The following is an 11,944-nucleotide window of genomic DNA, read 5'->3' on the forward strand; positions in this document are numbered from 1 at the left end:
ACCTCATTCCTCTGGCCAGAAAGTCTGGAGTTTCAGCTACCGAAATGCACTGATAAGCTACCCGGGGGCAAAGCACTTAGAGAAAAAAACATTAAAAAGAAAAGAGAAACTGGTCCCTGTTCTGCAATCTGCCTTCTGTCGCAGACTTTAGAAAAATCCTTAAGTGGCTGTTTTTGTGTTCTGTCTGGAGTTGATGTTTGTAATCAGCGGGAGGGGTGGGCTCTCAGAGGAACAGAACATAACCCCGACTGGAGGGTTCTCCACTCCCCCAGGACCACTCTCGCTCATCACTCCAGGTGACCAGGGATTCCCGCCTCTTTCTCCTCCCACCTCCCTGTCCTCACTTAATGGTGGAGTACCCCATCCTCCCTCCCTCCGCGGCTGATCATCTGGCCTTAGATCAAGGCTCCCAAGTTCACGTCACCACTCAGGCTTCTCTTTTCAGCTGCGGACTTGGGTTTCTGGCTGCTGTCTAACCTGCCCATGTGTATGTCTAACGGCATCTCCAGCTTCGGGCGCCTGCCTGTACCCATGGCTCCTCCACCCCTCCCCGCCGCCTCCTTCCCCACTGGCCCACTCTGTTTTCCCCATGTGCAGACCAACATCCTGTACACCGTCCTTGATTAGCAAGTCCTGTCGACTCTGACTTGAAAATACATCTGGGGTTCGTCACCTGCGCTGCCCCAGTGTGATCCAGGTCGTGCTCGTGTCTCAGCTGGATGGCAGGAATACCTCTCAGCTCATCTCCTGTTTCGTCCTCGCCCCAGTGTGTTACAGCAGGGCTTCTACTGACACATGTGGAAGGTCACTCTGCTGCAAAATGTTCAGCATTCCTGGTCCCCCTCATTGTGGGGATCAACACCCCTGCACCTGTGTTAAGGTGGGGGTCAGGTCATGTCACTCCTCTACGTCCTGTTAAGGCGGGGGTCAGGTCATGTTAAGGCGGGGGTCAGGTCATGTCACTCCTCTACGAATTCTCCAGACTTAGGACCTCACAGCAAAAGCCAGAGGCCTTATAATGGCCTCATGTGATCTCACGTTAACTCCATAATCTTCTCACCTGTTCCTACTCCCCTCCCTCTCTCTCTGCCAGCCACACGGATGCTCTTTGAATGAGCCCCTGAGTCCTCTTGGCTTGAGACTTTTGCTGATGTCCCTGCACAGTTCTTTCCATTATCACCTCCTCTCTTTACTCAAACATCACCTCTTTGGTGAGGCCTCCTCCAGCTACTTAATTTAAAATCACAAGCCTCTCCCGCAGCAGTCTCTGTTCCTTTTTCCTACTTCGTTTCTTTCTATACCATGTATCACCACCCAACATTCCCTATATTGACTTATTTTATATAGCATCTATATCCCCCAACTAGAATGTATGTTCCACAAGAGCTGGGATTTTTGCTTGAATGTGTTCACTTACCTATTCCGACAGAAAGATGTCTGGCACATAATAGCTGCTCAACAAACATTTGATAATAGAATAAACATAGGAATAGATTGCATAACATACAAATGGCCAATGAACATATGAAAAGATGGTCAACATTGTTGACCCTAGGACTTGGGGTGGTGGTGATGGAAAGTGGGGAGCTTCTGTTAATGTGTATGGGATTTCTTTTTGGGGCAGCAAAAATGTTCTAGAATCAAATTGTGATATTGCACAACTTTGGGAATACACTAAAAACCACTGAATGTACTCTTCATTCAGTGTATGCTATGTAAATTATATCTCAAAAAAGCTGTTTTTTAAAAAGAATAAGTTGCATATTTAAAGTTAGCAAACATTTAATTCACTCCACTTGGCTGATTAGTATTTTGTATCAACTTTCCCTGTTCCATCGGTGAATTTTCCACAACTCTTTCTAAACACTGGACTAGTGGCCTGCATACAACTGCTTTAAACACTCCCAGTATCTGGTCTATGATCCATTAGATTGTCCTTAAACACTGGGGACAAGTTTCCTTTCCTGAATTCTAAAACTCTTGACCAAACTCACCATATGACATACAGTTCTGTTCTTAAATAATGAGATTCACAAAATGATCATCAGAAGCTCCTTGCAGAGTAGATATTTGTAGGTTCAGTGCCTGCTCAGAAATGGATTTTTCTTCCTATTTCATTGGTTTCTTTAACAGTGGATTTGCAAAATCCAGTTAGAATCTGCGATTTGCTGCCTGAGAGAAGAAAAATCGTTCAGACTGTATTATGACAATCATCGTGAGTATTTGCTACGTGCTTAGCTTACACCGGGCACATACTTAAGCACCTTACATATGTTAGCTGTTTTTAACCTGCACAATCAACCTGAAACATAGGTAGAACTCTCTCTGTTTTACTACAGGGGCGCAACTTGGCCGAGGTCATACACCTGCGAGGTGGTGGAGCAGAGATCCCACTGCGGCAGCACGGATCCAACAGCTGGATGGAGAGAGGTCAGCGCTGCGTCACTGAGTTAATGAACACTTTCCCCCACTAATTACTTAATTCAGACGTATTTATGAAGCCCATTAAATGCTGGGTGTTGATGACACAAAAACAAACAAAAAAAACAAGACAGGACTCCTGTTGCAGCATTACTCGGTCTAATGTGGGAGACAATGGGAACATCATGCAACAAAACTACGGCGTGGTGAGCCCGCGCCGTAAGCCCCGTCGGAGCAGAGTGAAGAGCGCCGGGGCGGGGCGTGAGGAAAGATGGCGCCGGGGGCCAGCATTTACCCCAGCCCAAAGAAGCAACAATGCACAAAGGGGTGTAAGGAACATGGCGTTCTAGAAGGGTCCGGGGGGAGGGTGTCCCACCGGGTTGGTGGACGTGGAGGCCACACTGTGGGGGGCCTTGTATTTTATGCTAAAGAGATTGGAACGAAAAGCACCAAAGAGCATGTATGGCTTCACACAATCCTGTTTGCACTTTGAGAAGATCCCCAGGAATTCTGATGATGGATGAGGGGAGAGACGATGAAAGCAGACAATGAAACCAGGCAGGAGGCTGTTACAACTGACCTGGAGCTTTTTTAAAAGAAGTAAATCAAACATCTGCAACTTATTTCTCTTTTAGGTGTATGAGAAGCCATTTGTGGTCCTAGGACCATGGTTAGTATCATCTAAACCAGCATTGCCCAACACATAGAAAGTCACATATGTAATTTAAAATTTTCTACTAGCCATGATAAAACAAGTAAAAGACGTGTGAAATTAACCTGAATACTGTTTTATTTAACTTAGTGTATTATTTCAACACAAAACCAATATACAAATATTAATGAAATATTTTACATTTTTTCATACTAAGTCTTTGAAATCCAGAGTGAATTTTATACCTAAATCCTTCTCAATTTGGATGCTAAATTTACCTTGGAACTACTTGGTTCGCATTTAGATTTCATAAAATTTACAATTGAAAAAGTAGGCTCATATATCCAAGTTGTTCCAAACACATACCCCGTATTTGAATCGAATGTCAGTTTTAAAATTTTAAATTGATTCAAAAGAACTGTAAATTCAGTTTTTCAGTCACACTAGCCATATTTCATGTGCTCAGTAGCTGTTAACAGACAGAAGGGCCCCCTAAATGAGGAAGCCCGCCAAAGTGAGTGTCCTTGCTGTGAAAGGATTCACACAACAGAAGCAGAGGGACGACACGAACAGTCGCTTTACTGTCAGAGGGGGAAAGGGAAGGAACTGCTGGAGAGGGGAGCCGTCAGCCAAACTGGGCAGCAGGGACAGCCCCGGCCTGGGTTGGGCCACGTGGACTTTTATGGGAAGCTTCCACCATCAAGTCCTCCTTCTAGGTGTGATGGAGCCAATCAGTCCTTGTATGGACTTTTCTGGCTGTTGTCATGGCGATCACAACTGTCATGGTCCTGGTGGGGGTGTCATTTAGCAGATAATGCATTACAACGAGTGTATAATGAGGCTCAAGGTCACTGGAAGTCAAGTCCTCCACCATCTTGGACTCTGTCGGTTCTAACCAGTTCTTGTTTCTTCTCTGCAGCTGCCTCCTGACACTTAGATAAGAGTAACTGGTTTCTGTTTGAGGGAGGGGCAGGGGTACGATCCCGGGGCAACAGCCTTGGTAACAAAAAGGAAAGTTGCCTTTTAATCAAAATGCCTGCAATCTGGTGGACCCAGCATTGCCCCCACCAAAAAACTATCTCTAAGTTTCTGTTCAGCCAGGAAAGTTTAAAAGGGAAATAGGGGAGTGATCTCAGTAACTGTTGAGATAGGTGGTCAGAGTCCCCACCAGCTGCTGGAGCTGCTCTTCTGTGACTCAGGGAGGCGGGGAGACTTCGGCTTTTCTATGAACAAAGGCCAGGGGTGGTGGGGGGCCCACAGGGTCCTGCTTGGTATCAGAGGCGGATGTGGCTAGTGACCCCCACTTTGGACAGCACATACCAAAGCACTAATTCTGAACCGAGGCAGAACGACTTACCGAACACTCCCACTCCTGGGTGGCTGGTGGCAGGTGTTCAGCAATACTTTTGTTGTTATCAGGGAGCATAGGATTTAAAAGGCGGAGAATCACTGATTCTAAACCAACTGCAAGTGAAACACAGTATTGTGGAGCAGGGGGAATTCCCTTTGAGACCAGGAGGAATGCCCAGCACATGATTGCTCTGCCTCCGTTGTTTCTAAAAGCTGGCCCTTTCGACCAGTCCTCTGGTCCAGCTAATACGGGCGACGTAAATGGTGCCTGGAAAGAATCGCTCTTCGTTAAGAATGTACTGAAACAGAAGAGTGAAACACAGAAAACAAGTCCCATTAGAGAACGCTGACATGAAGTGACAGGTCAGGAAGCACGCTGTGTGTGGCGTGATTGTGAGACATTTATAACCGGCCCCTCCCGCCCCCTGCTGTCAGCTGCCCCGCTCTGCACAGCTCGCTTCAGGTTCCCCGCTTTCAGAGTGGCTGATCACCAGAGGTTTTCCCAGCATCGAGAAACTTACTACGCAGTGAGTCTGTCTTCCTGCGACATGTAACTGACAGCGTGTGAACGGGGAAGGCCAGAGGCCTGCTGGGTGTGAGCTGGCTTCCCTACTGTGAAACGAAGATGCCTACCCCACCCACCCTCCTGCGCTAGGCGGGTGGAGAGGCCCCCTGTGATAGCTGAAGGTGGGCAAGGGAACAGACAAGCCAACGTGAAACAGAGAAAGTCATTAAATTGGTGTGGCAGGTGATTCAACAAGTGGAGGGACATGAGTGTGAGACACACTAGGGAGGGGTGGGGAGTGGGGCAAACTGGATGGTGAGTGACACTGAAAGGGGCAGCTCCCTGAGCAGGAGAGAAGGCCCAGCACTGCTGCCAGACCTGTCCACTGACTTCTCAGATTTGGAATTTTTGGACAGATCTGGTTTTTAAAAATCAGCATTCTGTGGACTGGACAGACCAAGCTACAGACCTCTTGGCTGCAGCCTCTGAATGTAAAGTTACAGGAGCTAAAAATAAAGAGCAACACCAGAAACAGACTGAAAAGAAGAGCCAAGTGAAGGACAACTGAAGAAAGGATGATACGAACTAGACCACGGACAGAAGAGAATGGAACCACTACTGAGAAGCAGTCTGGGGCAGCTTATATCCAGACCAGGAGTAAGAGAGAGTCAACAGAAGAAAGCCCGTAAGAATTAAGCCAAGGCCCTCTACTTAAAATCCTATTTGGATTAGATCTTCAAAGATACAAAATGGCTGAAAATGGTAAGTACAATTTTTAAACACCTTTTAAACTCATGGCTGAGCCAGCAAAAAAATAACGTAAAATCTCAGAAGCCAAAGATGAAGTGAACGCTTGGGGAAGGGGGCCCTGGGGCTGGTAGTGCCCAGTGCCCCACAGGTCTCAGCAGCTCTTCAGGGCCGAGCCGAGCCCCAGGAGCCCAGCCCAGGAACCCTCCTCCCCAGTTCCTGCTGACAAGAGCTTGAGGGGAGTGTGTGACCACCCCTAGGGGACATCCCAGCCTCCCCTGCCACTCGCTCTGTGACTAGGTTCTGGACAGTGATGTGAGCAGGAGTTGACGTACCCAGCTTCCAGCGCCCCCTCTGAGGAGAAGATCCCCTCCTTTCCACGCTTTCCCTTCCTCACGAGCTGGACCGGAACCATCCCTGTCAGGAGGGCAGAACCACACCGTCAGGGGTCTGGGCCCTGAGCCACCCCGGCATCCCTGGACGGCTTTCTGACCATCGGTGTGAAAGAGAAAGAAACAATGTTGTTTAAATCACTGTATTTTGAGTTCAGTGGGCCAGAAAAATAGTGATCATTGTAAGATTTACAGGCCATGCAGTCCCAACTACTCAGCTCTGCAGGGAGCAGAGGCAGAAGTGGCCACAGACAGTGGGTGACCAGACCGGCCTGGGTGCGCCCCAGCGAAGCCTTAGCTACAAAGCAGGAGGTGGCCTGGGTCTGGCCCACAGGCGACAGTCTACCAACCCCCATCTCAGCACTATGACCAAAAATAAATAAATAGATAGGTAGACGGATAGATAGACAGACAGACAGACAGACAGACAGGTATCTGGCACTGGAACTTGCCTGCTGTAGACCTGCCCACCGACTTCTCAGATTTGGAATTTTAGGGCAGATCTGATTTTTAAAAATCAGGGCTGAGTGAAAGGAAATTCTGCTCTGAGAATTCATTCCTTAGCACTGACTCTCAGAAAGGACTATGGTTTCAAGTCACATAACACACATGGTCCAAAAACCCCTCAGAGTGAGGCCCACACTGACGTGGGCTGGGCCTGGCAGAAGCAAACGCAGGTCCTTTCTGGAGGAACAGCCTGCAGCCTCCAAGAATCCCTGAAGGCAGATTTCCTATCAAAGACGAGCTCACAGAAAAATTACAAAAACACAAGGACAAGGACAAGTCACACTGAACAAAAGTCGTGGGAAAAAAGCCAAAAAACAAGTCACAGACTGAGACGCCACTGCCTTTGAGTACTGACTGCACTTGGCAGCGACACGTGTGAGCAGGCAGCAGGACGCGTAAAGAAGAAGGGCCAGCGAGGGCTAAGGTCACTAACGCGCGCCCGGGCGTACTTTCGAAAGGACCAATTAGAGCTTCTAGAAAATAAAACTTCAATGATTTTCCAATAAAATTATCATCATAAAAAGATTCAAGTTTTAAAAGTGGCCTAAGACTCAAATTTTAGAAATTGCAATGGGACAGTAACTGACTCAGCAAAACAAGAAAGTTAAATTTTAAGCTCACGGTAGGGAAGGCCGAGTCAGAAGCTGTTAGCATTTCTGCAAGTAGGCGTGAAGGTGGGACTGGAAACAGAACTGACTTAGAGCTTAAAGAGGTCCCAACAGTCGCTTCACAATGGAGAGGAAGGGGGGCTGCAACAAACCTGAAAGGAACATCTGCCTGTTTATACGCAGTAGACTAATCAGTCAATTATTAGGGCAAAATATTGATGCGCAGAAATGCAAAATAGATCTTTAAATATATATCATCAAAATAGGGATGACTTTCAATGACATTTTCAATTTTATTCATGTGTAAGTGTGAGCTTAACTGTATCAGACACAGCGGTGAAAGTCACACGCACACAGAACACCCAGGTAGACCTAGGAAACCACGTAACTCAGCCCACACACGCTCAGCATTGCAGCAAGTGTCTCAAAGTGGTGGTTTCCAAACGCTTCTCAATGGGTTACTTCAACAAGTGCACTCATCACATCTAACAAGGGCTAGCGCAGACGGTCCAGTCACAAGTGCACGGTAGGAGGCTGCACAGCAGGAGGGAGAGCTGCTCGCTGGTGCTGCTCGCTAGGAGTGGTGTCCTGGAATCAAGTCCTCACGTCTATGGGAGAGAAAACGTCCCCCTGGCCACGGTGGCCTGACTTCCCTCTGCCTTCTCAGGACATCACAGCACAGACGGCAGTGGCATTAGACTTGGAAGGGACACTGGGCTCAAAGTGCCCTCCACCCGACCACGTGTCAGAAGGATTTCACCAGAATGACACCTGGGACTGTGCGGTGAGTCTTGGCGTCTCCTCTTGGTGCTTACACAGCTTTGGGCAAATCACCTTCACTTCTGCCCTCATCCGTAAAAGCAGCGCTCACGTCGCCGGCCTCCGCAGCAACGGGGTGCCCAGCGGCGTCTCCCGCCAGGCCCGCCCCTCCTGCTGCAGTCCAGGCCCCGCCACCGAGCAGGGTCTGGTGAAGGCGTCTTCAGACAGTCATGAAGCGTCGTGACTGTTAGTGTGCAAGACCTCACGGACTGTATAACGTGTCTTACTCTCTTTCTCTCCCACCGAGTTCTCCCTCTTCTTAGAAGTCATTTCTAAAACACTAATGAATTCTGGCAACATGAGAAAGTGAAAAAGTTCTACACAACAACAAAAAAGTGACCATAACCAGAGATGAAACGATTTCAACTATGAAACATTTGCCATATATAAAACAAAAACTTTAGATATTAAGAAATGTTTTAAAACAATGTGAAATAGGGGGGATGTAATAAAAAAAAAAGTCACATGGATCCAAGATTAAAGATTTAAAATTAATTTTTTCAAACATTTCCATAGAGATTATATCCAAAGAGCTCTTAAAAATAATTAAGAAAGATGGCCGATACCCACGTGAACATGGTCAAACTCTCATAAAACCTCAGTAAAACTGGCTACTACTTTTGCCTGTCCCACTATAATTACTTCTAATAGATAACTGTAAACATTAGAAACCATCTAAATACTCACCAAAAGGAACTAGTTAAGCAGAATGTACACATATAGGCTATGAAACTGGTAAAAGGAACGAAGAAAAACAAGAACCAAGATGAAAGGAAACGTAGGAAACTCCTGGAGAAAGTCAGTTGCTTTTAACTTTACCCTTTTGTTGTTCACGTTCATTACTTTTTAAATTTCAAACTGTAAACACTTCACAAATCACAGGCTCCCTACTGTTACCATAAATTTTTGACTCCCCGCAAGCCAGAAGAATCTCTTCTGTGCTCTCGAGAATCCTCTTTGCACATTTACCCCATCACTTACGAGCGCGCCCCCCTATGTTATACCTACTCTCATACAATGAGAGGTAGAAACCTAGACTCAGAAAACCGCCCGGGGGTTGAATTGTGGCCCATCCACTTACTAGCTTAGTGACCATTAAGTAACTTAACTTCCGTGCCGTTTTTCTCATTTGTAAAAAAGGAATAATAGTACCCACTTCACAGGACTGAGAAAAATGAGTTAATATATTGAAAGCTCCAAAGAGCAGGTCCTGGCCCTACTGAGCACCCAGTGCTGTTGGCCAGCGTTACTGAGCAGACGTCTCCCGCCCATACTTCTATCCTGAGCTCCAGGCGGTGACTCGCGCACAGCAAGTATTAATATTTGCTGAATTAGTGACTTGCTACCAGGGGATTCAAAGAGGGGCGAGGATGACAGAAACAAGCTCTCTGCAACAGCACCGCTATCTTTGTGAGCCTGGTAGGCTTTTTCTGTGTTTATTAACTAACAGATTAGGTAGAAGAAAAAAAAAGTGCGTTAGACTGAATGAGAGGGAAAAAGCAAAAAACATTCTGGGCCAAGACCCATTTTCCGGTAACCCCCACCCTTTCCTCTACCTGCTGCTCTCTTAGCACCTGTGGCTTCTCGCCTGTTTCCATGGTTTTCTTAGGCCAGCTAAGGTTCGTCTCTGCATAGCAAGAGGATCTGCCACACTTAATCCCAGCTCATGGTGCTCTTTTGGGTTCCAGGAGTCAGGCAAGCCTTTCCACAAAGGCTTTCTTGTTAAACTTCTCACTGTTCCTAAGATGCAAACAGCCCAAACTGCCCCCCCCTCACCCTCTCCAAGGTGGACAGACCATCCCCAATGCTGGGGTGTCAGTCCTCACACCCTAGACACAACATTCTCCCTCGAGGCCCAGGCCCTTTGTGCTTACCCTGCCCTAATCTAGTTTGTTGCGTGTGTGCAATTTCCCAGTGTAAATTACGTCATCGCATCACCTGCCATCCTCTGGGAGGATGGACGTGAAAATGGGTGTGCTACTCCTGTGTCACAGAAAAACCCCATCTCCGTGACTTAACAGCTGTGTGACCTCAAGCAAATTGCTTAACCTAAGCCTCAGTTCCTTCAAGACACTGAAGATTTAAACAAGGTCAAGTATATAAAATTCTGAGTGTGGTGCCCAGAGCAGACTACATACCCAACAATGAGAGCTACGGCTCTGTGCGAGGATTCCCGGACAGTGGCCCGTGTGTTGAGCCCCGGGGCCGTGTCCCCTAGGTGACACGCTGTGGAGTGTGCTCTGGGAGGCACGTGCAGCCAGGCCAGGTCCCAGGGAGCGCCTGGGGAAGGCACACAGGGAGGGGGCGCTGCTTAGCTCAGGATAAACCATCCAAACCCAAACAAGCCACACACACAAACACCCATCATAGCATTTCTGAAGAGTCTGCTATTCAGACTCTCTCATTGCAAAAAACACTATTTGAGGTTAGCAGTACATTCATTTAGGCCTCCTATATTATCACAAAAGAAGAGTTTATCTGCACGTGTAATATCAATGGCCTTGTACTAACTAGGATTAAAAACCTCACTGAGAAATAGAATTAAGGTGCTACCAGTGAAAACCACCAAGAATCTAGCAGACACTGGCAAAACCTTGCTGAAATAAGACACCTGGTAAACACATACTAACCCACGCTGTACGTACAAGCTGTCAGCTGTCCCCGGATCATAATATATTTGTCTAAACCTGATCAAAATCCAAGTAAGACTCTTCCTAGGAAAAATCAAACTTGACAAAGTAGGTACATCTTGAAGAGTGAGGGGCCTAGAACAGCCCCCAACCCAGCCCAACCCCCCCCCAAAAGAGGATAGGGCGGCTTCCCTATCAGGAACCAAAGTAAAGGAACCCCCGACAAGGAGCAGCTGGGGCTCTGCTGCGGGAACGGAAGATGCCTTTCAAGTGTCAGGGGTTATACACCTGGTGCCTTAATGCAGACCGTCATTCACACAACTGCCTGTCTTTGCTGTTCTCACTTTTCTGATGACAAGGCTGAGGTCTACAAAAGATCACACAGGTTCAAGGCAGGGGTCTGAACCCAGCCGACTCCAGGAGTCCAGCCTATCTCATAAGAAAAAGATTAGCACACATTAGCTACAGAGATCATTAAGAAAAAACTCCAAGTGACCTGGCGTAAAAACGGACACGATATTAGCATGTGATTACATTAACATGCAAATGGCTAACATCTATATTAAAAGGTTCAACCTCACATGCACTTGTTACAAGGACCGGTGACGTCAGGGCTGCAGGCAGGAAGTGGGTTGGCACATACGCTGCAGGAGTGTCTGTCTACACAGCGTTTCTGGAAGGCTGCGTGACATCAAAGCAGACCACCGGCACGCCTCTCCAGCAACTCCTCATCTGCAGTCAGTCCCAACGAAGCATGAAACCTAAGCACGAGGGCCACATTCGAGGACACTCAGTACAGCGCCTCCTGTACAGGCGGAACACTGGGGGGGACAGGGAAGCGCTGGGAGAAGTCGCCGTGCACCCTGCCACGGGGCAGCGCGCACGGAGGCCCGTCCGCGACGTGTCATTGAGGGGGTAAAAAGCAAGTCACAGAATACTCAGATTTTCAACCCATTTGTTAAAAAATAAAAAGGATCTAAGAGAACAAAATGTGAGAAAATGACAGAGGGAAAAAGACTGAACATATGTACACACGTTGAAAAAGGCGTTTTTTTAATGGGTCTGAAAGGACACACACCAAACCATGAAGAGCAGACCCTGGGGAGGAAAGCAGAATTAGGGCTCAGGCGTTGAAGACTTTCACTTTTTTCTCAATTTTCTTCTGTATAATTAAAAATGTTTTCGTAATTTTGAGAAGACAAAAGCAAGTGACAAAGAACTTACTAGCTTGTGTTCAGCCTTTTTTTTTTAAAAAAAAAGCAAGATATAAGTATGTATCAGTGAAAACAGAACACTAAAAACTTTCAACCAGA

This window comes from Camelus dromedarius, chromosome 13 (genome assembly GCF_036321535.1).
Source record: "Camelus dromedarius isolate mCamDro1 chromosome 13, mCamDro1.pat, whole genome shotgun sequence".
Lineage (NCBI taxonomy): Eukaryota > Metazoa > Chordata > Mammalia > Artiodactyla > Camelidae > Camelus > Camelus dromedarius.